The sequence below is a fragment of the Girardinichthys multiradiatus genome, chromosome 13 (assembly GCF_021462225.1).
Source record: "Girardinichthys multiradiatus isolate DD_20200921_A chromosome 13, DD_fGirMul_XY1, whole genome shotgun sequence".
NCBI lineage: Eukaryota > Metazoa > Chordata > Actinopteri > Cyprinodontiformes > Goodeidae > Girardinichthys > Girardinichthys multiradiatus.
This window is the reverse complement of record NC_061806.1, coordinates 42,148,864-42,176,847: the sequence shown is the minus strand read 5'-3', so window position 1 is coordinate 42,176,847 and position 27,984 is coordinate 42,148,864. Positions and strand designations below refer to the sequence as shown.

Sequence of the window (27,984 nt, the reverse complement as noted above, 5' to 3'; positions counted from 1 at the left end):
TTTGTTATGATGCATTGCCATGGCAACGGGGTTGTTTTGTACAACCGGGAGCAGCTGATTAATATCTCAAAAGCTCAAATAATACTTCAACTACAACCCCAAATCCCAGATGAGTTGAAAAGGAGACGCTGTGGATGCAGAGCAGGAGCTAAGAGAAGAGAGAGAAGGAGGAAGTTCAAACCATCTCTTCCATCGATTATGATGGGCAATGTGAGATCGTTGGGAAACAAGTTGGATGAACTCCAAGCCCTACAAAGGACCCAGCCAGAGTACCGGGCATGCAGTATTATGTGTTTTACTGAGACATGGCTGCAGGATCATATCCCCGACTCCAGCGTCTCTCTGCCGGGCTTTTTAACCATACGAGCAGACAGAGATTTCAAGAGGAGCGGCAAATGTAAAGGAGGTGGACTGGCAGTACTAGTGAACAACAGATGGTGTAATCCAGGACATGTAACTGTGAAGTGTCATCTCTGCAGTCCAGATATTGAACTGTTGGCAGTAAGTTTTCGTCCATATTATTTACCCAGAGTGTTCACCAGTGTTATTTTGGCAACAGTTTACATTCCACCTTGCGCTGTTGCCAACACTGCATGTGATGCCATCAGCTCAGTTGTTGCTAAGCTACAGACACAAAACCCCAATGCTTTTGTGGCAATTTCTGGTGATTTTAACCATGCTTCACTCTCTGCTACACTTCCAACGTTTCAACAGTTTGTCAGCTGCTCTACCAGAGAAGGACTCATACATCTCTACAGCAAGACCTCCTCTAGGCAAATCAGATCACAATCTTGTTTTTCTCTGCTCGAAATATAAGCCCCTTGTTCAGAGACAACCTGTAATAAAGAGGACTGTAAGAAAATGGTCACAGGAAGCTGAAGAAGCTCTGCAAGGTTGCTTTGAGGTTACAGACGGGGACGCACTGTGCCAGCCACATGGAGAGGACATCAATGCCATGACTGAATGTATAACCGACTATATAAACTTCTGTGTGGATAACATCATCCCCACCAGAACCGTGAGATGCTTCCCCATTAACAAACCTTGGGTCACCAGTGACCTTAAGGACCTGCTTAACAAGAAAAAAAAAAGCCTTCAGAGAGGGAGACAGAGAATTATTGAGGAGTTTACAGAAGCAACTTAAAGTCAAGATAAGAGACAGCAAGGAGGTGTATAAGAAGAAGCTGGAGAACAGCTCCAGCAAAACAATATCAGAGATGTGTGGACAGGGATGAAGAAGATCACAGGCTTCAAGCAGAAGGATGATCAGACCGATGGAGGTCTGGACAGAGCCAATGAACTGAACACATTCTTCAATAGGTTCAGTTCAGAAACAAGCTCAGCATCCTCCTCTCCTGCTCACAGCCAAACAGACATTCCACCCTCCACAGATCCTTCATAAAATGAAGAACATTATGGAGAACCCTGAGCATCCTCTTCATCAGACTGTCCTACAACAACAGAGTGTCTTCAGTCAGAGGCTTCTTCAGATCTGCTGTAAGACGGAGCGCTACAGGAGATCCTTCCTGCCCACAGCCATCAGCATCTACAACGACTCTTTGAGGAAACCTTCATAATATGAGCTACAACAACATTTAATTTCCCTTTGGGATTAATAAAGTATTTTTGAATTGAATTGAATTGAAATGTACTTGAATGCACCATAACCACCTTTCTTTCTCCACTGTAGCTGCATGAGAAACCTTCATGTCCTCTATTAGCAGAGCTTGGTGACAGCTGGGAGTCCTCTCTGTTCTGTTTGGGCGTCACTTTTTAAAGCTGCCTGACAAAACGTTGCATTGCTCACCTGGTCCTGTATAGAAACATTCTGCATGTGTTCAGTTCTAGGTTTAAGAGTTCCTCTTAAACTAAACATTTGAGTGAAAATGTTCTGTTAGATGCAAATTGTGTTCAGCAGAACATCCTCTTTCTGGTTCTGTTCTGTTATATGTTCCATTACCTCATGTCTACTTTCTGCCTGCTGCTGCACACACATCCGGACGAGTCGATGCAAAGATTCACCGTGGTTCCTCGCTCTCCGTTTGTTATCCGCCTCACTGAGAGGATGACAGCCGGCTGATGAAACGACAGCCTGCAGATGCAGGACTGAAACACATGCCATGGTTTATGTTAGCAGCTTGTTTGTTTTTGTTAAGGCATTTAAGGGCCAACCGACAGACAGAAACATGAAATGTCTCTTTGTAGATCGAGAAACTTTCTAGCCAGAGTCTACACAGGCAGTTTTCAAAAGTGGCACCAGGAAGAACAGTGCAGAACTCCAGCACCTATGAGAAGAGGGAATTAAAAACAGGCAATGGGAGGAGAGCAGCTGCCTTTCTGCAACACATTTTGTGGACAGAGAGTGCAAAGCTTTTTAAATTGGTTGAATCTTTTCAACATTATATGTCAGTCATCAGTTTCAAATTGTCGACAGCTCATATTTTCAGTTAAATTTTAAACCATCAGTCTACAGCCATTCAAAGATGTATTTTAGGGATTTTAAATGTTGGACCCTTAACAGGTTTTTAAAAACTGAGTTACTGCTGCTTTTCTTTGTGTGGTTTATGCTCCTTTGGGGCACACCTGAGAACGTCACAAACTTTCTCTGCCTAAGGCTATTTTAAAACAGTTTCACAGAGTAACCGCTGTGAAATGATTACAGGTTTATGGCTAAAACAGTGGGATTAATCCCATACGCAGCTGTTTCTCCTCTTCTATCACTTTGAAGCTGCTTTGGCAAAAAATCTCCTTAAAATCTGGAACAGATGCACCTTTCCATGAACTTTGCAGTGAATAATAAGGGCATAAAATATAGATGCTGTGACACATTGTCTTAATCTTGAAAATCAGGGATTTACTTGACATGGAAATGAATATAGGAGGCCGTGAAAAACTATTCATCCCCTTTATATTTCTTTTGCTTTTTTGTCACATTTCAGATTAAACAAGTTTTTTCTCATCGAAATTTGGCCCATTCTTCGAGTTGTTATAATTTGGTCACATTGAAGCGCCCAGCGGCCCCCACGCCACACGTATGGTATGAAAGCAAAACAATGCAAATGTGGAAAATATGCTGTAGATCCAGGCCTCCTCTGATAAAGTTCCCGCTGGTTTCAGCTCAGTTTTGGGATCCAGCGGCTCCACGGTAAATCTTATTGAGCAGCTGGTGGAACAAATGGATGGAACTGTAAAGTTTCTGGTCCATAAAATGAAAACAATGGGCTAAACTATGGTCTGCAGGGCAGATATATTGTGCAGAATAAGAGGATTGTCAGGATTTGTCATTGAGCTATTTCATATCATGCACAACCATTTAATTGATGTTCAAAGTAAAGACTTTGGGTTTTTGAGACTTTACATGTTTATTAAATTGAGCATAAAGTTGCAGAAACCGTTCATCACGCTCCATTAAATTCTGTCTTTAGGTGCAATGTTCTGCCTCTGTGTGTGTTTTTATTAGCTTTTGGACAACAATGGAGGTCTGCCTCAGACAGAAAACCTGCATGAAGCTTTAAATTTACAATAAGCCACCAGCAAGGAGAGATGCCTCAGAGTTTTATGACATTATTTTATACAGAAATAAATATGACGCTAAACTGCTCCCAAACATCGACTGCCATCTCATTTCCAGGTTATAATACTGGCGGGAAACAGTGCTGGATTTCTCCGCACAGGAAGTGAGTTCAGTGCATTTCTCCTTTAGCCTTAAACTATTGTGCTGCATGATTGTTTGTCACTGAACCTGAAATGAGCACTCTGTCCTGAAAGGCCGGAGGATGACAAGAGCCGGGGACAAAAGACTGAAAGCAGGAGAGGAATAAAGGGAAGGTTAAAGGGCAGAAAGCCAGCAGAGTCTAGAAGGCTCAAAGGACCACTACAGGTGGGCTGCAGCGTCCAACATGGAGACAGAGTCCACACCAACAAGGAAACATCGTAAAAAGCTTTACCTCATCAGATATCCTGCCTGCAAGTTCCTTTTGTGCAAAAACTATTACAATGTTTTACAAAAAGATGTTTGAAAGCCCTCAAAAACTGCAGGGAATTCTGCATATGTTCTTGTTTACTTTGTAATGAGCTCAAAACCACAAGAATCAAAATGTTTAAAAAAATCAGGCCTTACTGTGTTTCTTTTCTACACTAGAAGTGTGGCTTTGAGCAACGGAGGAACCTAGAATGCAGACTAGCAGGCAGCATGACGGTAAGTGCAATAGGATTTAATTAACAAAAAACTCACTCATAGAAGAGGCAGAAACAAAACAATAAACGGGCAGGCAGGACAGGCTTGGCATGATCCAAAAAAACCAAGACTTGAGCATGATTAGAAAATGTTTCCACAAGGAATAAACAGAACAGGTGTGAACCAGGTGAAGCAAGACAGATTAACTAGGGGCAGGTGAACCGAATAAACTTAATTGACCTGGAGAGAACAAACGTGACTGGAGCAAAACAGGAATTCAAGAATACAAACTAATAGAAACATAACTAGAAAAACATGAAACGAAAGCATAACCAGATCCAAAAACCTAACTTGACAACACATGAACTAGAAGACAAAGACTAAAGCATGACTAGGAAAATAATAAACAGAAACATGATTGAAAACCTTAACTGTGAAACAGACCAACAAAACCCCAAAACACCCACAAATCATAATAATAAGGTAGAGCTGTCAGGGTTTGGACTTGGACCAGTTTATATTTAGTATTTTGGTAGTCGTGGTTATTTTGGTTACTTCCTCTCACTCCTGATTGTTTATTTCCTCCTAGTGTTTGTTGTCACTCTCCTCGTTCATTGCTCCTTTGGTTATTGTTGCTTTCTTAGTTTTGACTTAGTGGGGTTTTCTCTGTGTCATTGTTATTATTATTTATTATATGTAGTGCTCTGGTTTCCTTGTATTTCCTAGTTCAGTTTCCCATTTAGTATCTTTGTGTTTATTTATGGTTTGGTATTTCTTCTCTTTTATATTCTACTAGGTTACTAGTCTTATTTTCTCTGTTAGTTTCCTTTCTAGTTGTAGTCTTTCTCATTTAGTTCCTCTAGTTTAGTTTTATTCTCCAGCCCCTCTGGTTAGGTTGTGTTTACTTATCTCGTCCTCATGTTCTCTGCTTCCCTTCCAGTCTATTCAGTCAGTGTGGTTTAGGTTTGCTTACTTTTGTAGTCAGGGTTCCTTTATGGTTTTGCTAGTTCTTAGGTTATTGTGTTCCCTCTGTTTGCTCAGTTTCCTTTAATTCATGTTTATTCTTGATTCTTATACTTTATTTATCTTGGTCTATAGTTTGGTTTAGGTCTGCTCACTGTCATGTTAATTAGTCCCTTTCCTCATGCTTTAGTTTTATTAGGTTCACCTGCTCCCTCAGCCTCCTTGTCTCACCTGTTCTTAGTTCCTTTGATTACCTGTCCCCTATTTTCATTGGTTCTCACTCCTCTCTCCCTCAGTATATATGTTTGGTTATTTTCATTGTTCCTCGCTTGGTCCTCCTGTTACTCCCATGCTGGTTCCTGTTCCTTGTCATTTTGGAAACTTGTGTAAGTTTATCTTTTTGTTATTAAAGCCTCAAGAACCTCATATCCACTATGCTGCAAATGTTTTTCTGCCTTCCGGTTCCGTTCCACAACACATTACAACAAGAGCAAAGGGTGGCCAAATAAAATGTAAAGCTCTCAGACATGACAGAACAAGAAAACCAATCACATCTTGAACTTTTTCAATCCTTCCAACTTCAGGAGGAAGAAAATTACTTCTGAAGTTTTACTTTTGGTTAACGTTTTTCACCAGATTGCTCCTTCAGATATTTTTTTACAATAATAATTTTGCTGGAACAATAAAACAAAGCACTGCTCAATTACCACACAGGTCTTAAAAATACTCAAAATATTAGAGTCTGACATTATCAATACTATGAGCTGAAATCTGTAATGAAGACACATTCCTGTGCAAAGAACAAAAAGAAGGGCACGTTTTCTAAAAATAACATCGTGTTTTTCATCTAAATCGGCTACAGATGGAAAACATATTTTTCTTAAAATGAGCCTGAAGACAATTTCTCCTGTTTTCTGTGGAGTTTGCTGTGAAAATTTTATTCCTGAAAATTTGAGAGGATAACTTATGTGACTGGAAGTATTTTTTATCAAAAATTAAATAAATAAATGTTATAACATTATATCAAATATCAACATGCTTTATTATTTTAGCAAGTTTGAATAATTGTAGCTTTTTTGTTTTACAGAAATTAAATTACACATTTCAGTTTTAAGAGTAAATACCGTTGTACTTTTACTCCACGTTTTTATATTGTGAGCATCTCATACCAACCCATGCCTCAACATGACCAGAGTTTAATGTCAACCTTTCAAATTTCCTCGTCTTAGTTTTTGTCTTGGTTTAATTCACCAAGGCAGTTCTGGTTCTAAAGCAGTATGAGCTTCTGCCCATCACCAGTTCTGTTGCTAAGCTAACACTGGCATCAAAATGCTCCATGGTTTTCTAAAAGTTTTAGATATAAAAATAGGAAAGGTTTAAAGAGCATCTGTATTCAGCTTCGTTAGCCCGTTAGCCAGAAAGGAACCTCCTTTCTCTACAGGCTCAGCTGGAGGTCTTGTGGGGGTTTTCTCTACCAGCTTTGAACATCTACAGACTGAAATGTTTGCCCATTCTTTTTTCCAAGATAGCTCCAGCTCAGGAACCTTGAAAGGACCCAGAGTTGGTCTGACTTTAATCTGTCGGATTCAGGAGCAAACAAGTAAAAACTCTGAGCACCAACATGAATAAAAGCATTAGCTCTGGAAGAAGATGAGCCACCTCTCATCTTCTGTTATGTTGTCAGAAAAAGCCTGCGCACCACAAAGAGCTGTGATCCTGTGTTCACAATTGCAGCTTTCAGCTGAATCTATAAATGCTGTTTGCAGCTCTGTTTACAAACACTGGATCACCCCGTGTCATCAGCTGGGTTCTAGAAACGCCCCTTCAAACAGCAGCTCTGTTTATAAACACTGATCAGAGATCAGACACGCTGCTTAGGATTGTAAAGAGTGTTCACAAACACTGACCAGTGTTTAAAACTGTTTATAAATCAGACAGATGATATGTGGTGACGTATTTGCAGCAATTTGCAGACAACTATCTCCAGCATTCCCACACAGTTCTGATGTCACATTTATAAACTTTTCAGCAGATCTCAGTCCTCTTTCAGAATCAGAAAAGTTCCCGCTAATTGTATCCTTTAAGCAGTACAATAAAAAAATAATGAATGAAATAAAAATTAAAAAAAAACCTGAAATACAAATAAAACATTTCACTATGAATTTATGGCAGCAATTTCTACAGCTTTCAGACTCTAAATACAGAACACGCAAAAAACAAAGTAAGACGGTGGATGGATGAAAGTGAAGGACAGAACAACGGACAGGAGGACCAACTGTCTGAAGGACAGACAAATGAAAGTCCAAACAGATGTTTGGACTGATGGATGCAAGTTTAAGACAACAGGATTGAGAACTGTTGCCTTGCAGCAAGAAGGTTCTGGGTCCAATTCCCAGGCTGGGATCTGTTTGCATGGAGTTTGAATGTTCTTTCCGTGCATGCGTGGGTTGTGTGTAGGAACCCTGCAACCTTCCACAGAAACTCAGAAAACAACAGAGGACGGAACAAACATTTACAGAGGAAGACGTTTCCTGGCTGTGGAAAACTAAACTAAGCTTTAAAGGCTGAAACAATTTTTTGAGAATTTTGAATCGTGCCCCTTCTGAATATGATGTACACAGAAAAATGCACATTCAGATAAATCAGTTCAAGGTCTGGGACCCCAAGAATCCTAAGACTAAAAGTAGCTCCTAGTGACGTCACTCTAAGAAAAAAGCTCCTAACGTGAGGAGATGTTCAGAGCAGTGAGGAGGACCTTTAGTGAACCTAAGAGTGTCTGAAGCAGAGAAGATGGAGAAAAGACAGAGAGAAAGGAGAGATCTTCTCCTCCAATGAACAACAGTAAATGAATAAAACGCTACCAGCTCCATGGCGCAGAGATCCACCTCCTAAACAGTCGAGTTAATGAGAACAGAAACTTCTAGAACAATCATATAATTATTAATATAGAGATAAGATTCACTTTATCATCCCCCTAGGGGGAAATTAAATAGTTTCAGCAGCAGGACAGGTTAAAGGTCAACCTCTAGGAAGGTGATATTAGGAAGGATCAATTAACCATGAATAAATAACCGTGAATAAAATGTGAAAGAATTTACAAACAATATATAGTACAGAATTATTAAAATTTTGCAGACTGTAAAATGCTTTCAAAAATAAAAATTTGGAAAGAAATGTAAAAAGTTGAAAAAATATATATTACCGGTCAAAAGTTTTAGATACACTTTCTCACTTAATGGGTCTCTTTATTTTCATGACTATTTAAATTGTAGATTCTCACCAGAGGCAACAAAACTATGAATGAACACACATGGAATGATGTAGTAAACCAAAAGTGAGAAATAACTCTAAACGTTTTTATATTTCAGATTCTTCCAAACAGCCTCCCTTTGCTCTGATGACTGCTTTGCTCTCTTGGCGTTCTCTCCATGATCTTCATGAGGTGGTCGCCTGAAATGGTTTTCAAAGAGTCTTGAAAGAACTATCCAGAGGTTCATGAAGAGAAGGTCAGAGGTTAATATTTCAGTCATCACAACAAAGGGCGACTACTTAAAGGAATCTAAAATACAACATATTTAAAGTTCTTTTACAATTTTTATTTGCTACATAATTCCATATGTGTTCATTCACAGTTTTGACGCCTTCAGTGAGAATCTACGTACAATGGACTCATGAACACAAAGAAAACCATTAAATGAAAAACACGTTCTAAAACTTTTGACCGGTAGTGTATATACATAAATACAAACTCTAGACTAGATAAAGTATAATAAATTAAACTCTATATAGACAGAAACAAGATGTAAATGAGGTGAAGCAGCCACAGTGCAGAAGCCCCAGGGAGCTGCAGCGATCAGTCCATCGGCCCCACCGGAAGCAGAAACTGGAAGTGAGCTGGCACATACCTGAGAACCCAGCACTGGACACCGAGCAATGCCAACGCACCTGCGGGCAGACACCAGCCAACGGCAAGGAGTATGAGGTGGGGGAAATAAGCCCCACATTTTTTTGTGTGGAGACAGACAGACTGCCCAAGCCAACAGTCCAGACTAGCTCCGGCCAAAACCTGAACGACCACGGCCCAGACCTCGACCCCACTCCCTGACCCCAGCCCACCAATGAAAAAAGAAAAATAAATAAACAAAGGAGGGGTCCACCTGGTCCAAACGAGCCAGCCAACCAGAGCCGCCCCAGGATGAAACAGTCTCAACCCCCCAATGAACTCCAACCTCAAACCCATGAACCTCCCACCACCCATGAAGCCCATCATCAGCCCACTGGGCCACCCCCAAGCAGGACACATATATTGAACAAATGCCCCCAAATACAAATGCCATGAATCCCCTTCCCACAGGGGCACACCCCCACAAGAGAGCTCCACCGTCCATAAACCAATAAAAACAATAAACCCAGAGCACCGATATCCCTAGACGCGATGGTGAGTGGAGCAGCACACCGCTGAACCCATCCAACCACCTGGCCAACTCCAGCAGCACAAGCCGTCTCGTCCATGAGAGAGAAACAAAAAACAAAGAAAGAAAATAAATATGTGCCTGCACCAACTGGGTACCCATTACAGGGCCGACCAACCTCTCCGGGCCAAGCACAACTCGCCAGCTGCCCCAGCACAGGTCAAAGATTGCACTCCACCGCCCCAACCCCCCAACCGTAGCCTGGCGCCAGGCTGGCCAGCAGCAGAGGATGCCCTCCACAGCACACCAAAGACTGGGCACTCTACCAACCTCACACCACAAACAAGAAGGTAATCACAGAAAAATGCTGACTGGTGAGTATCCACATTAATATGAAATAGATAAAGCATGAAAAAAAAAACAACACAGCGAGTGAACATAATAAATAAGCTAAGTTCAAACGTGTTGCTGTGTGACAATTCATTTAATCTTGTTATGTTTTATCATGATTTGAACATTTCTGAATCCAGTCTAAATTCTATCATCGGTTCCTTTCTCTCCACTGATTACAAGGAGCACGTTTGTTTTATTTTTTAGTCTTTTACAACAACCAATCACAGCTCTTAGATGACAGTGTCTCACCTAGCAACGGGGTCAACAATACCTCCTAAGATAGGAATTTCTGTCTTCTCCTCAGTCCAAGTCGCTCTCAGCAGCGAAGTGAATCACTCTGAAGCTGAGACTCATTGGCGGGAAGTTTCAGGCTAGGTTAGGAGCTCTCTGAGCAGACTGAGGATCTTGGAGAATACAGGCCAAGCTTCTCAGAAAGTGAGCTGTTTGTTTCTAACTGACTGACCTTCAGATCATCAACTGAATCCCAGTGTTATTTCAGCACCTTCATGATGCTATCGCAGCCTTACATTGAATCTGGGTGAGGTCTCACCTGATCTGCAGATAAATACCTCCAGCACCTGGAAGCTTCACCATTCACTGTAACAAACAAATAAAGGCCCAAAGATGCCAATAGTATCGGATGAAACTGTTATCCTGAAGTTAGTCTTAATCCAAACACACCCTGGAAAAACACTTTAAAATAAACATCAGTGCTGCAAGAATCTGAGCTTCCATTGATCCGACTTTTACTGACACAGAAAATACCTTAAAGTCGCAGCTAATCCAGAACATTGCACATATTTAATTCCCAGAGCTTTAGTCATTCTGGCTCATTTGGTTTCCTGAATAGAAACTAATGCAGGGTTTGTTCCCAGCAGTTCACCTGCAGAAGGTGTGAAGGGCTGTGCCTCCAAGATCACTTTGTTTGTTAAAAACCTCCGAGCAGCACAGCTGAGAGGGAACACACAACATTTCCACCGCAGCCCTGCAGCAGAAACAACATTTCCACCGCAGCCATGCCCCGTCTGTTTATGAAAGCAAACAGATTTCTGCTGCAGGATGGGAAACATACGTAAAAACTGAGCCTCACATACAGTTCGACTCATTTTTACAGACTACAAGTGTGTCTTTATTTGACCCCCTTCTTCTGAATACAAACTAAGGTGAAAACAGCTCAATATTTCTACCACAATGTATTTCAGAGCAGTTTGAGAGCACCTGCACAGAGTTCAGATACGTTATGGGAGGTGTTTACTGTTTGGCGACTCAACATTTATTATGAATTATAAAATAACAGTTGACTAAAGAACAGAGTCAGTTATTGGAGCTATTCTCCTCATAGTTCATACTCTTTCAAAATTCGGTTTATTTGAAAAATAAAATCAAAAGCAAAACATTTTCATAGAACTTGTATGACAACATGAAGTAGGCTAAATGGTCTCCAGAGAATCATTATCCACACATGGAGAACAAGGAACAGTGGAGAACCTTCCCAGGATTGGCCAACCTACCAACATGACTCCAAGAGAGCATCAACAACTCATCCCGGAGGTCACAGAATAACCCAGAACATCTGCTGATGGTGCTCAGAGGGTCCAGTGGCGCTGATTGTATGGCAGCCCCACTGTCAGTCTGCCCCAGGGCAGCTGTGGCTACAGCGTAACCTACCACAGTCAGTGTGTGAATGACTGGGTGAATGATTGTAGTGTAAAGGGCTTTGGAGTTCTCGGACTAGATAAAGCGCTATACAAGTGCAGGCCATTTACCACCTACCATCTAAAGCTCTGCAGGCCTCTCTGCCTCAGTTAAGGTCAAAGGTCATGATACAACAATAAGAAAGAGAGACTGGGCAAAAACAGCTACCATGGGAGAGCTCCAAGGCCAGAACCGCTGCTGACCCAAACAAGTCTTACAAAAAAAAAAGAAAAAACATCTTGGTGTATCCAAGACGTCTGGGAAAATATTCTGTGGGCTGACAAGACTGAAGTGGAACATTAGGGAAGATGTGTTACCTGTACCATCTGGAGTAAAACTAGCAGCATTTCAGAAGCAGAACATCATACCTTCAGTCAAACATGGTGGTGGAAGTGTGATGGTCAGCAACTGGTTTTTTGGTACAGGATCTGGATGATTTGCTATAGATGATGGAACCACTATGAAGCAGAAAATCTTGAAGGACACCATCCAACCGTCACTTTGTAACCTGAAGTTCAATCTTACTTGCAGAAGGACAATGATTTAAACCCACCAAGGCCACCTCTGACTGGCTGTGCAAACCAAACTACAAGTTTGGGAGGGGCCTAGTCAAAGTCTGGATTTAAGTCCTGTGGAGATGTTGTGGTGTGACAGAAAAGAGGTCATTCATGCTAGAAAAACCTGCAATGTGTCTGAATTACAATAATTTTGCAAAGCAGAGTCGGTCGACCTTCCTTGGCAGCGATGTTTGATTCAGCAGTTTTCAGAAATACTGACGCTGATGCAGAGAGAGAAACAACTAGTCATTAGGTTCAGGGGGTATTTACTTTTACACACAGGCCTCAGTCCTTAATAAACAGAATAATCATTTTTTGTATTTATTCAGGTTTGTCTGGTATGACATTTTTTTGATGACCTGAAACATTTAGCGTATTTTCCGCACTATAGGGCGCACCGGATTGTAAGGCGCATAGAATAGAAGCTACTGCAGTCAAACGTTTGACTGGGGTTGCGTTATGCATCCACTAGATGGAGCTGTGCTAAAGAGAATGTCAACAAAACAGTCAGATAAGTCAGTCAGTCAAACTTTATTAATACACTACAAACCAGCGTTCTGATAACTCCATTCACTCTCATGGTAAGGTCTCCTCTACATAGAAGTCTATTGAATAGAGCCAACCGCACGTTAGGAATGCATTGGAGTCTATGAAGTTGAAGTTGAAATCAAACGTTAGTTAAAACGTGAAAGGGAACTTTTCCCTGATTCAGTAAACACGTAAAAGAAACAGTTTGATGCACTAAATCAAACGTTAGTACATTCACAATATAGTAGCGTTAACTGTTGAATTCTCTCGCTGCTGCTCTATTCCCATGTTTGACTGCGTAGCTGACAGCCTTGAGTTTGAACTCAGCATCGTAAGCGTGTCTCTTGAAAGGTGCCATTTTGGGGTCGTTATACACACACAAGTGGTGTTGGACTAGGACTAAGCACAGTACAGGTGTTTACCGCTATTACTTCGGCGACGTCCCTGACTACGGTAGCCGTAATGCTGCAAGCGGTGCGGCTTTGTAGTTTACCAGTCGTACTGAAACATTTTGACAGAGCGCCGTGTACAACCAGTATGGATCAACCAATTAACCAATTGATCCATATATAAGGCGCTCCGGATTACAAGGAGCACTGTCATTTTTTGAGAAAATTAATGGTTTTTAAGTGCGCCTTATAGTGCGGAAAATACGGTACGTTCAATAAAAAAGCAACAACAGAATTAATTTGTAAAGGTAAAAACATTTCCTTGGCACTATAGCATTCCTATAACAGTAACGTATTATTTTACAGTTTGTGGAAATAATTGACATTTTTCTGCTTGAATAAAAGTAATGTTTTACAGTTTTACCGTGAGACAGTGATACCTTTACAGACGGTTATCATACCATGAGAATCTCAGTGTGGCTCATCTCTTATGAGCCTGTGTAATGAAACATTTGTACATGTGTGTGTTTGCTCTGTGCAGAAACACCTGCAGGTTCATGAAACGTGTCTCCAGAAACAGCATGTTGATCCTGCAGCATCTTTCTGTCTGCATGATCTGTTCAAACCTGATGACAGTGTTTATAACTCCTCAAGTCCCCATCTGGAGATTTGTCATTTTTCCTTTTTATGGAGGCATATCTTTACAGTGTTATCCACATTCCTTATCTGATGATGGTTTCACTGGCAGCTCGCCACCCCCCCAGTCCCTCTTGATGTAATGAGCTGTAGGAAGCCTCATTGAGCATAAAATATCTTGGCAGAGCACTGGTGTTATCCCCAGTTTGTAAAACCAGCACCCTTCAGTTCCTGACCTGTCACTTAGAGACCCCCCGGCAACAGGATCCTGAATCAGAGGTCAACCCAAAGGTCAGAGGTCAAACCCCCAGCGGGCTGATTAACCCCAAGAAAGACACAGCAGAACCAACAAGAACACATTAAACCTGCGTTACTGCAGGAATCCATAAAGCTGTTGGTGTTCAGCATGTCTCTGAGCAGAATCAAGTAGGAACGACCTGGACGCAGTCGTCACATTCATCCCAAAGCCTGCAGCAGCCTGACAGACACACGCCTCAAAATGCCCTTAACTGCTCCATTACCTCGCTGTCACAGCTCACGGGTGTCGACAGATAACTTCTTACTGCGGGTCCTGCAGCTCATGATGGGCTCAGCAGGGTCAGAGAGAAGTTAGTGGAGGGGTCTGGAGTTGGGGGATTGGAGGGGTGAAGAGGTCGATGGCATCAGTGAAGTTCAAAGGGCGCAAGGTAAATTGATAACTTCAAAGGTCTCACATCAGGTTTTACATGAGAACTGAAAAAAAATTATTATTCTGATTTGGTCAAATTATTTTCCAACGCTGTTGCAGTTCATTGAAGTCTGCAGACATTTTCTTCTGCGTAGCCCTCTGAAGGTCCCACCATAACATTTCAATCAACCTGAGGTCTGGACTTTGACTAGGCCACTGCAGTACCAGGTTCTTTTCATTTCAGCCCTTCTGTTTTAGATCTGCTGCTGTGTTTAAGACCATTGTCCTGTTGATGACCCAGTTTGGATCAAGTATCAGGTGACCAGTATATGGACTCACATTTGACTCTAGAATACTTTGGTAGACAGAGAAGTTCTTGGTCCAGTCAGTGACATCGAGGTGTGCAGGTCCTGTGGCTGCAGAAGAAGCCCAGACCATCAACCCTCCACCACCGTGCTTCCCAGTTTATTTGAGGTGTTTGTGCTAAAAATGCCGCGTTTCGTTTCCTCAAAACATGGTGCTGATCATTATGGTCAAACATCTCTAACTTGGTCTCAAAAGCCTTGTGCTTCATCCAGGCGCAGCTTTGAAAACCCTGGGAAGCTTCTCCTTCTACCCTTGTCTTGACATGAACTTTAACTTTTGACCTGCTAACTGAGGCCCATAGAGTCTGAGATGGAACATTGCACACTCTGACTTTGGACTGAAGCTGCTGGGACGTCCACTCCTGGAAAGACTGGTGCCAGACAGCACCTTTTTTTTAGCAAAGCAGTGGAAACATCATGGTCTTCCTCAGCACCATCATCACGTGTGTGAAAGTCAGAACCTCCTGTTTGATTCCTCCAGGACTCCCTGCAGGCACCGTGGACATTTTATATCTCTTCAGTCTATAAATTCCTATTTCTTATTTTACATTTATTATCATCTTAGCAATCTGCTTTCATGATCCAGGTACCGTCTGAACAAGCCATCGCTGCTGGACTTATCCTGTTCACTGACTGCAGCTTAGTGTCTCTCATGCAGACATGCAGGTGATGCAGACACAGAGTGAAATGACTGAGATCAGGGGCACCATGGTCTCCTCTGGGATCATTCCTTGAACAGCTAACAAGCTCGCAGGCACCTGCTGAGGATTTGGGGAAAAGAAATTCCCTTTGGTCTCAGTTCACACACCAGCATTCCTGGTGGGAGGGGGACAATCTTTGTTCTGCCCGCTTCCTTCTGACACTTGAAACAGATTTTCCTAACGATGCTCTGAAAGCTGAAGAGCCTCAAGAAGGCTGATCCAACATCAGCAGCACAGATGGTGATGGAAAGACATTAGGTCAGCTGCATCTTTAGGTTAAAGAGATTTTGATCGGCTCTTTTTGAAGGGAACAGCGATAGTATCTCAGAGGTGTCTTCACAAAGTCAGAAGGCTGGAAAATACAGTGAAGGCAGAAGATGCAACGAGAGAGACTGAGGATGAACCAAACAAACCTGCAGGATGGTTACAGTAACGCTGCCATGCATCTGTTTTCTAACTTATTTGCTTTTTATTGGGATTTTATTTAACTGAAAAACCAAACAAATATATGAACTATGTCAGTTTTTCCTTTTTTTTTTTTACCAAAACCCCTCTCCATCGCGAGCCTGAGAAGATGAGATGAGCGTTTCCTTCTCCCTCTGAGGTTTTGACTTTCGACACATCGGACCTGATGTGTTCCGGAGATCCTGCCACATGTCTGAGCTGTCGGATCATTGTTTGTTTAGGGTTGTTATGTGTGAGCGAAGCTGCAGGAGGTCTGTACTCAGTGCCGGGCTGAGACCGGAGAGGCACCACCTGGAAGCACTTCTCCGGGGTCAGAGGTCAATGCTATTGAACCTGAGTGACAACATCTTCGTGTCAACAAACAGCATGGAGTGTAATTAGAGAAATGTGAACAGAAACCAAGGAAAAAGTTTTCTTTTGTCACAATATTTGGACTTTTAGTGATTCTTTTTAAGTTTCTCACTTTTTACTTACATTTGATATGTTGCACAATTTAATATGCTAGTTAAAATGTATAATAATTTATTTTCTGTTTTTATTTGCATAAAATTCAGCCATTCCATTTTTTACTTGAATGAATAATATTTTCTGAATGAATCTGTCTTTTGTACCAACAAAACCAAACATAATCCAGTATTTTATCCTCTGCCATCAGTAAAACTCTACCTTTGGACTAAAAACAATCAGGGTGACAAGTTCAGCAGGAACATAAATTCCTACATCATTTTCAGGTTGTTGTTTATAGTGATCAGAGGCAGATTAATTCACTACAAAGAGCTTTGTCACTTTAAAATATTTCCTGCACAACAAACAAATATCCTCAGTGTATTTTAGTCCAAATGATCAGCTAACATCACACCAGCTGTTGAGGGATTGCAGCTCAAACTTTTCTGGATCATCTAGAACTTTAAGAGCAGTACGGAGAAAGGTTTCAGGATGTCCAAGAGGGTCCAGCAACGTCCACAGCTGTCTCCTTCTGAGGAGTGGCTGCAGGTCCCTGCTGCCACCAGCGCAGAGCTTGCTCAATGGTGGCAGGCGGTCCCTTGAGAATTGATTTATTCATGCTGGGGCCTTAGTGCCGCCCCCTCCTTCCTCACATATGTAACAGCAGTAAGGTATGGCTGCCCTGGGGTGATGCTTTATGTCTTGCTGCCTGGGGCTGCCGTGACAAACCAGGAGACAAAGTCGCAATCACACACACCCACTCAACAAATGCACTTATTTTTACACATATGCTGACCCCCCCCCAAATAAAAACACACACACACAGACCTACTCTAAATGACTGAAGGTCAAATAAACACAGGTCACTATAACATCAATGTGGCCTGCCTAGTCTGATGCTGGATTGAATCTGGAATTAATTAAATTGATCATGCAATTAGGAGACTGTCTTGAGATATCTTTTTTGTTGAGGAAAACTGCCCTGGCACAAGTAGGCAACAATCTGCTCCACAATGTATGCCTGACACACAGTGACAGGAAATGTAAAAAAAAAAAAAAAAAAGTGTGTATTAGAAATGCATCGATCGGAGGTTCTGGTAAAGATTTCCTATTTTTTGAAACTCTGACCTACAGAGACCAATTTTAGATGATTGTTTTTTTTATTGAGAATCAATAACTCATAGTGAATTAAAAATATAAATGTTCTCCTTCCTGGATTAATTGAAAATCTTAACATCTTTACAGTAAAATGAAAGAATATTTCCTCAAAACCAGCTAAAAAAGCTACAGAGCTGTCTATGCAGGAGCAAATGCATTTTTACAGGTAAAAACCGACTAAAAGAAATTAAAGCCTTTGTCATTTATTCCTTTAACAAAATGTCTTAAAATAAGGAACCCTCAGAATCTATTAATAATTTTTGATTTTGGCTCCAAATGATTGAAAAACCAAAGTTTTTCTGGTTAGTTATTTTTTGCATTTTGCTTCCTCCCGCTGCGTTCTTAGGCGAGCTGTGGTTTGAAAAGTCAGCCCAAGTAAACAAAGACAATGAGGAACAGCAACATCATCACCCTGGTGGGTATGAACCAACCAGTGGTCGGAACAAAATGTCCCATAGGGGGCAGCATTTCGTCCATGAAGAAGACAGGAACGACCAAAACCGCCGAGGCACAAAATGGCGAATGGGCAACATGAGCAGCATGAGCATTAACAGCAGCAAAAACACAAAGTGTAAGATTTTCCACTAGGTGCTTTCTGCAACACTGAGCAACACAACAAATCTGTGCAACCACCTGAAATCTAAACGTAGAGTGATCGATGAGCAACTAAGACAGAAAGTGACTGGAAATAATGAAAATATTTTACCTAAATTTAAATATCCTTAGAGGACCTTTCATCAGCCAAGCACAATAAAATGTTACTACAATTGTTTGGTCAAAATAATCTGATGTTATTTATTAGTTGTGAGAATTCTATTATTTTTATAATTCATTTTGTAATTATGTTATTCCTTTACCTTCTTTCTAGAAGGAATCAGGGAAAATGTAATGTTCAAAGCAGTTCACTGACCTCCAAGTGCAATAAATGCATTATTTTTACACACTCAATTGAGCTTCTCCATGTCAAAATGTTTAGTAATTCCAAATTATTACATTTATTCCATTTTTATGGGTTAAATAGTTGATACCCCTGTTACACTGGTTATCTAGCTTTTAGAGTTGCAGGAAGAAACAATGCAACAGGAAAATTACGCTGTGGGGGTTGGGTTAATCTAGGCTGCATGAACGCACAACCCCTTAAACAGCAAACATGTGCACCACTAATTCAGAAACTACTCAGCTGCGGCTCAAATTTAGAAGCAATGTCCCATTAATAACATGACTTAGCCTTATTTTACGGTATGCTGTCTCCGCTAACAGACTTACTAATCTCGGCGTGCCAGACACTTGAAACCCAAAGCAAAACTGCAAGTTTAATCCATCAGTGATTACTTACATTTAGTAGATGATCATGAGTAACTGTAGAGTTTCTACTATATGTGTATTCATTAGATAATGTATGAGATTTCTAAATTATTACTAACATTTGCTAATTAGCAGATAACAGGAAGGCTGTAATGTGTTTAGCCTTCCTGTTATCTGCTGTAATCTAACTCCCTCCCTGAACAAACCATCTGATCTCTTGGAGCATCTTTAACACAGCAGACAACTGGTGATAATTTGAGGTTCTTATATGATTTTGGTCCTAAAAATACACAATGATGAATGTACTTATGTCTTATGAGCTGGGAACTACTTTAATCTCAAGTATCAGAATCAGAGGTTCATGTTGTCTTCTCAAACACTCCAACACAGAAAACACAAATCTGTGATTTATAGTTCACTCTGAAACAAAGCTCCAAAAGGACTGAGTGCTTTTCTGCTGCCTTTGTAGCATTGACCTTGGTGTTTCTGGATTGTTTGAAACAACAGGAAGGTCTCTGCCAGCGGAGAAGAATAGGTGTTCAGCAGCAGAGGAGGATGCCACCAACTGGGTGCTGGATCAGCACTCGGGACCAACCGGGCTGAGATCAAAGTAGAAGAAAATCCCCTCTGCCTGGATTTGTTTGACAACATCAGAACCGGGTTCTCATCTGATTAAAGGCATCGCTCAGTTGTTATTTATTCCAAACACGGAGCTTTATGAAGAAGACATGTCAGATAAACTCCTTTTTAAAGTTTACTCTGAATAAAAAAGGTCGAGATGCTTTCTGAGCTTTTTAGCCAAACTTATAAAAACAGGAGAATCAGCAGCACTCTGACCCACATACAACATGAGTCCTGATTGGGCCAAGGTCACAGCAGCATCTCTGCGAGTATTTAGTCTATTTGCGGACGTTCTTCATAACATACACGGGGAGTTCACAGTCGTCGTGTCTCTGCTTATCGGAGCATGCCAGACATTCCCGCCGCTCCGGCTGAATAGATGCATGGACATGTTTGTGTTTGTGTGTGCATGCTCTGACCTGAGCTTCGACATGAACATGTAAATTCACCTCCTCTAAATTCCAAACACTTGTAGCAACCAAGAGCCAAAACAAGGGATGGTTTCCTGTTTTGTTCTGGGCCACCTTTTGAAAGGAGAGACTCCCACCTTTTCCACCGTCCACCTCAAACCCACAAACATGCCCTCCCTTTACCGCAGTTTCTAAAGAAGGGAAAGTCTGGAGAAGAAAGCTGGAAAGCTTTCAAAATAGTTTTCCATAGCTTCACAGCTTTTGTTTCTTATCTTTCCCTCACAAAAGGCTGTCTGACAGATACCTGCTGCAGACACATTAGGGCCACCTTCCTGTTGTTCTCTCAGACATAAAGTGATGCACGAGGCTCATGCCAGCGTGATCAGATCCAGACTGAAACTGAATCAGTTACAGGTGAAGCTACCTCCGATCATCACAGATGTCCAAAAATCTTCAATAGACTTAAAGTCTCCCACCAGAGCTGTTGATCTCTGCTGTTCCTCCAGAGTTACCATGGTCCTCTTAGCTGCATCTCTGATAAATGTTCTCTTTGCCCAGTCTGTCAGTTTAGGTGGACATCCATGTCTGTTTGTTCTCCGATGTCCTCTGGAGAACCTCTGAAGCTAGAAACAGAACATCTGCAGTTACACTCAAATTAAATTACACACAACTTGACTCTGGTGCTGATTAGGTGACTTCTGAAGGCTGTACGTTGCTCTGGATTTGATATAAAGGTATCAGAGTGGGCAAAACAAAGTGCACACCACAATTTTCAGATGTTTAATATTAAAACAAATGTTTAAAAATTCATCATTTTCCATCCAATTTCTGCAGGTGGGGACCACAGACCACTTCTCAGTACCGATGCTTTCTGGCTGATGTTTTGGTCTCTTTTGAATGTTGGTGGTGCTTTCACACTCGTGGTAGCATGAGACGGACTCTACAACCCACACAAGTGGCTCAGGTAGTGCAGCTCATCCAGGATGGCACATCAATGCCAGCTGTGGCAAGAAGGTTTGCTGTGTCTGTCAGCGTAGTGTCCAGAGCCTGGAGGCGCTACCAGGAGACAGGCCAGTACACCAGGAGACGTGGAGGAGGTCGTAGGAGGGCAACAACCCAGCAGCAGGACCACTACCTCCGTCTTTGTGCAAGGAGGAACAGGAGGAGCACTGCCAGAGCCCTGCAAAATGACCTCCAGCAGGCCACAAATGTGCATGTGTCTGCACAAACGGTTAGAAACCGACTCCATGAGGATGGTATGAGGGCCCGACGTCCACAAATGGGGGTTGTCCTCACAGCCCAACACCGTGCAGGACGCTTGGCATTTGCCAGAGAACACCAGGATTAGCAAATTCGCCACTGGTGCCCTGTGGTCTTCACAGATGAAAGCTGGTTCACACTGAGAACATGTGACAGACGTGACAGAGTCTGGAGACACTGTGGAGAGAGATCTGCTGCCTGCAACATCCTTCAGCATGACTGGTTTGGCAGTGGGTCAGTAATGGTGTGGGGTGGTATTTCTTTCCATGTGCTCGCCAGAGGTAGCCTGACTGCCATTAGGTACCGAGATGAGATCCTCAGACCCCTTGTGAGACCATATGCTGGTGCGGTTGGTCCTGGGTTCCTCCTAATGCAGGACAATGCTAGACCTCATGTGGCTGGAGTGTGTCAGCAGTTCCTGCAAGATGAAGACATTGAAGCTATGGACTGGCCCGCCCGTTACCCAGACCTGAATCTGATTGAGAACATCTGGAACATCATGTCTCGCTCCATCCACCAACGTCACGTTGCACCACAGACTGTCCAGGAGTTGGTGGATGCTTTAGTCCAGGTGTGGGAGGAGATCCCTCAGGAGACCATCCACCGTCTCATCAGGAGCATCTCCAGGTGTTGTAGGGAGGTCATAGAGGTACGTGGAGGTCACACACAATACTGAGCCTCATTTTGACTTGTTTTAAGGACATTACATCAAAGTTGGATCAGCCTCTAGTGTGTTTTTCCACTTTAAATTTGTGTATGACTCTAAATCCAGGCCTTCATTGGTTAATAAATTTGATTTCCATTGATGATTTTTGTGTGATTTTGTTGTCAGCACATTCAACTTTGTACAGAACAAAGTATTCAATGATAATATTTCATTCATTCAGATCTAGGATGTGTTATTTGAGGATTCCCTTTATCTTTTTGAGCAGTGTATATGACCCTGTGTGGATCAAAGAAAAGGAGTAATTCCATCATGTTCTCCTTGTTGTTGTTTTTAAAAGCCATTGCAGTTAGATGACATATGATCTTTACCCCCTTAAATAAAGCCTTAAAATCCCAACATTCATTTGACACATGTAGATGTTCTGATGTTCTCCACCTGCATCACAGACCAGATGTGGAGAGAAGTTCATGCCTCAAACAGACTATACTCATTACTTAACATGTTTTGATCTGCGAGATGATGGGCGGGGGGGGGGGGGGGGGGGGGGGGGTTTCCTGTGCTCCAGTAGAAGTGAAGAATGAGGATCTGATGCTGACATGCTGGGAGGAATCCTGGCTGTAAATAAACGGGGAGGGGGCTCTTTTATTGGAACAGTTGATTGTTCTCTGAGTCAAAACAACGCACGCTAAAGCCACTGTGGACTGGCATTGTAATAACAAACAATCCTTATTTTGTGCCATCTGAATGCTGGGGTGGTGGGGAGGAGCGGTGGCTGCAGCCAAACTGGGTGCGAGGTTCTGCCTGCGAGCCAGGGGTTCGCAATAACAGGAACCGCTCAGAGGCCCCTGCAGCGCTGCAGATAAGAGCCCCACTGAATGAGGGCCTGAGGCCGGCTGAGCTGCCTCATGAGAAGTTCCAGTCATGAATAAGGCTGAAAATATTCTGTCGTTCAGGACAATACAGAGCCTGGAATGTGACGGGACAAAGGCTCGCCGGTGACGCATCCCGAACAACACCACCAGCCAGCCTGCGGCCCGGAGTCTCATTCAGAACTGACAAAGTCAAGGCTGATGATGAAATGTTGATGAGGCATATTCATCTCAATAATCAACAGTAATTTTCTTCTATTTATATGTTCCAGATGGCTCTGATGTCATGGAAAAGGTAAATGACAGCCTATGGAATGCTGCCTGCGTTAAATCCTATTGATGCTTAACAGACTGAACTCAGCAGGAAGTTGTTATGAATGTTAAGATCCAACATGCAACACACTGGTGCGTTTTGGACGGGTAGGCATCAGGATGAGCCGTACTGAGAGCAACATGGGGGACAGTTTTAGATGAAAAGATATCTGCACTTCTCAGCTTCAGCAGACTGCTCAACACCTTTAATTGAAACCTTTTTATTCTGCGTTGGACTGCAGATACCCGCCTCTGCAAAATCTGCTGGTAGTTTTATTTTGTGAAGATATAAATGATGAATCTGCTGAATTTATAAAGTACTTTTCCTGTCACACTGATGACTAAAAGTGCTTTACACTAGAGCTACAGTACATTCACTCAATCACACTCTCAAACGCACACATTCATTCACCAACACACAGACTGGTAGGCAACTTCAGGTAAAATGCCTTGCCCAGAGGAACATCGACATGTGGCAGGAGGAAGCTGGATTCAAACCCACAACTTTCAGACTGACATACGACAACTCTCCTAATGAGAGACAACTTTCTTCCCCTCTTTCTTTGACATGTTGATTAATAATAGACCGTAACCGGGTCAGGACAGAATTAGCCAAACCAAGAAAAAAAAAAAAAAACAGGTAAAAAGCAGCCGTGTTGGGATAAAGTGCATCACACCAGAATTAGAAGACTTGTTCGTAAAAAGCTGCAAGATGTTAAGATGCTGTATTTTATACTGTTAGACTTACTTGTTTTCTATCTGAGTTATATAGATTTCATCTTTTTTAACAATATTAGTTGAAAATCTAAGTGAAACACTGACACTGTTTGTTGGACAGTATTATGGTTTGCAATGAAATGATGAACTGATTCGACTTCATCTGAGATGGAGTAAATGTTTTTAAAGAATATCTATCTGTTGCTCTTTGAAAATCATTTAACCAAAAACATTTGCACAAACTGTAAGACCGACGGATGCAAAAGATCGCTCCTCATTTAACATGAATCGTCTCCCAGCAGAAACAACTTTAACGACAGATTACTTAAACGGGCAACACGGTGTTGCTGGTGTTAGCAATGTTGCCTTCTAGCAAAAAGGTCCTGGGTTCAAAGCACGAGTCTTTCGGCATGGAGTTTGCATGTTCTCCTCCTGCATATGTGCGTTTTCCCAGGGTACTCTGGGTTCTTCCCTTGGTCCAAAAACATGACTGTAAGGTTAATTGGTGTCTCTAAGGGATGTGAAGCGATTTATTTTCAGCTATCTCGATTTATTTTAAGGTGATTGGATTTATTTGAGAGCATCCAAGGCCAGGTGGAGACGATCTGGGGACCACTACCAGCCCTCAGCCCTTATGTTGCCCATCCTTGATCTAGACCATCTTCCAGTTAATGTCTCGGCTGCTGGATGCTCTAAATGAAAATATTTTTGAAAATCTTAACCCATATTTCAGCAACAAATACGCGTATCAGTTTTTATCATCAGCGAGCAGAGGCCATGTTCTCATTTATGTAATTATGATAAAGATTTGGTTTACATGTGTGTCTTGTTGTGTGAATGCTGACAAAGTGAAACAGTGAATGTAGACACCACAGTGAAATTAACTGGTTCCTCTGGAGGGTAAACTGGGAGAAACAAACCTGTGGTTTGCACCAAGCTGCGTCTCAAGGCTTCACAATTATTACAAACTTAGATTAATCACATTAAACATAGATACAGCCTCCGGGATACAAGCCTGCTCACGATGAAGGTGCAATAAACCAACAGCAGAGCAGAGGATACAGCAGTTTATCTGGAAATTACAGGAATTTGAGGGTAAACATTCATTAAAATATAACTTCAGCTAAATCTGAGATTTGTGTGGATAACAGATGAAACTGAGAAGATATGGAACCACAAGTCTGACTTTAAATCACATATATGCTACTAAGTGGGTTTGCAACATACGTGTTAAATGAAGGATAATTGCTCCAGATAATAGCAACAGGAAAACAAGTTGAGACCAAATGAAGCTCAGTGATTTTTGTATTGTGCAAACTTGCATGAGCTTCATCTTGAAGAGTTTTTAAAGCAGGACTGGGTTTACGTCACCTGACAGATTGGGGTTACAGAGTTTCTGAGACTGCCTCTCAATCTTCACGAGTCATTTAAAGGAGTCAGAAACATTAAGAGAAAAATGTATCACTTTCAATGAATAAACTATATTTTTTTCTGAATAAAACTGACATTTTCTTCTCATAGCTCTGTCGGGCATTGCAGAGGTAGAAAATGTTTGATGTTCTCACAAGAGACAAAGGTTTCCTCATCGATCTTCCTTTTTCAGATACACTTTTACAAAAGTAACCCAGACTGATGATGGAGAGAAGACTTCTGGAACAATATAGTCTTGACCAAACGTCTATCTGCATACAGTATACACCACAATGTAACATTTATATCCTGTTGTCACCAGCATATAAATCGATAAATGTCCAACTTAGTTCTGCACAACAACGTTTGTGACTGATAAAGTCTTTGCAAGCTCCTGAAGAAGGTCCTACCTTCTGCTGGATCATGGTGAAGCTTTAGTATGTTTCCCTGTCTTTGTTCTGGTTACGTTTGGTTAAATATTGTCAATGCTGAGTCAGTTCCAACAGTATGGAGGAGGAAGAAGAAGGGATGGAGGACAATGACCAACAGCACTTCCACACTGAAAGAGAAGGTTCCATAAGAACAGATCATGAACTCAGAACCAGGTGGACCGAGTTCCCACATCTGATGGATTGGAATTAGAGGCACAATTATTGCTGCACTTCTTGCCATCACCCTAATCTTCAGCTCCCTCTACAGATTGTTTATCAGATTCATGTCGGGACCCTAGCTGGACCGCTCCAAAACATTACTCTCAGTCTAAATCTGACAGGGGCATGAATACTGATTGCTATTATAAAGGACTATAGGCTGGTATATCTGAGGTTCCTTGGATTTACAATCTAAATTCTTCACTATTGTGGCTGCTCAACAATCAGGTCTGCAAAGAGGGCTGACCTTCTCTCCATGCAGGACCTGTACATGTCTAGGGTCCGGAACAGGTCAGCTAACATCTCTGCAGACCCCACACATCTTGGACACAAACTGTTTAGACTTTTAACTTCAGGTGGCGTTGTAGAGTACGGTTTAAAGAGACCAGCCTCCACAGAGACAGTTTCTTCCCCCAAGCTGTTACTCTGATGGACACCATGAACACCTCACAGCCTGAGTAGACATCTAACCTCCCAGGAAACTGATTATTTTCACTATTATTACCTGCCTTTCTTTTTCTTTTTATAAAAAATGGCTGTACATACACATTCAACTACATACTGCTCCTTTATCCTTATTTTTACCCTCATCATCTAAATATATTATATATTTATATTTAATGTCAGTATGACGTGAGGGCTGGAAACCAATGTCAAATGTGCCGTTTGTGCACAATAATGTTGCCCCATAAACATGATTTTGTTTCTGATTCTTCTAAATGCCATCCATATATTTACTCTTTGGCCTTGGTGCACACACCTTGTACTGACAGTAAAAGCTCCAAACTTCATCTCTGCAGGACTTTCTGATTGGTAAATTTCCCTTTAGATGGTGAGAACAAATGAAGCAGCTCATATTCAGTCTGGAAGTAAAAGTCACTGAATAAAAACCTCCATCAGGTTTGTTGAGAACATGTTGAAGCACAGCAAGAACCATTCTTGACTTTGCGGTTGTAGCCAAGATGCTAAAGCTCGTGGAAAGGGGTGAGGAAATGACAGAAAAAAAGAGAAAAGTAAAGAAAACATGCAATAATATTCAATGATAATGTCACAGCTGCATGTTTTGTTAATGTTGTGCAGCCACAGTTATGAACAGGTAAAGTTGTTGGCATTTTTATGTCTTGTTATAGATGCAGGTCATCAGTTGAGGCTGTGCTGCTGCAGCCAATTGGATTTAGATCATTTATAAGTTACATGAAATGTGAAAAAAACAAATCTCATGCAGATATCATGTGATCTTCTTAGGTGTCCTTCGTGACTCTAATGACATCTTTCCAATGCAGAACAAAGCTTCTGAACCATTAGACTAATGGGAGTCTGTGTGAATGCCTCGAGGCTTCCGAGGTGCATCGCTCCACATGAGGAGTTCTCAGCCAAGCAGCTGAGTTCAGATGAAGTTCTGAGAAAGGAGGCCTTTAAAAAATTTGGTTAAAATAATGAAAGTATTACAAGTCATTTCTAAAACTGGGTTCCTCTGTTGTATTTAAAAATATGATTTTGACTAATTGTTTTCTTGTTACTGAGGTTGAACCGGAGCAGTCGTCCTCAGAGAGGACGAGAAAGTGCAGCAGCTTATTAGGATGGGTAGACAGGTTCTGTCGCTCTCGTCTTTTACCGTCTTTGATCTGTGAGCTATCGTATTTCTTTTTGGATTGGAGCCGCGAGAAAAAAAAAATGTTGCCATGGGCCAAATGGTTTTCACAACAAAACACTCCCTCTTCATGCTGCTCCTGCTAATAATGAGTCACTCAAGTTTGAGAGTTTCTTTCTACAGCAGATTCCAGCTCAACGTCTTAAATCTGCAGCCTTCAGCTCACCTGAGATTCAGCAATGAATCTCAGGTAAATTCTGGGTGCATGCAGCAATCCAGACAACAGCATTTGAGGTAACTCATTCATATTTATGTTGAATACTTCGCTAAAGTTCCCACATTTAAATACACATTTAATTTGTGCCCTAATTGAATTGATAAGATCAAAGTAGAGACGTTTGGCCATCGTTAGCTTCCGAGAGAGGCTGAAAGAATCAACCTGAAATGAAACTGAAATTAAACAGAGAACAGGCGGTGTCTGATCTTTAGATCATCTGGACCAGATTTTCTCCAGCTTCTGACATGATAGCTGCCGGTTACTACCGCAGCTTAACGCTTCACCTGAGCAGAAAACACAGCAGCTGCTTACTCATTTATGGTTCTTAGAGACCCGGAAACGCCA

General features: G+C 41.8%; 1 long non-coding RNA gene across 3 annotated transcripts in view; it reads right to left on the bottom strand.

Annotated features, from left to right (window-relative positions):
• Nucleotides 1-27,984, bottom strand: part of LOC124879645 — a 56,291-nt gene that overhangs the window by 23,169 nt on the left and 5,138 nt on the right. Inside the window, exons 3-4 of one of the 3 annotated variants that reach the window (XR_007041074.1) lie at nucleotides 1,961-2,106; nucleotides 1,680-1,813 (exon numbers count right to left, since the gene is read on the bottom strand). The exons of 1 other annotated variant lie outside the window; for it this stretch is intronic. This is a non-coding gene — a long non-coding RNA (uncharacterized LOC124879645). Of the gene's footprint in view, nucleotides 1-1,679; nucleotides 1,814-1,960; nucleotides 2,107-19,183; nucleotides 20,510-27,984 lie in introns of those variants that run through there. One more of the 3 variants, XR_007041073.1, reaches the window with a different exon arrangement.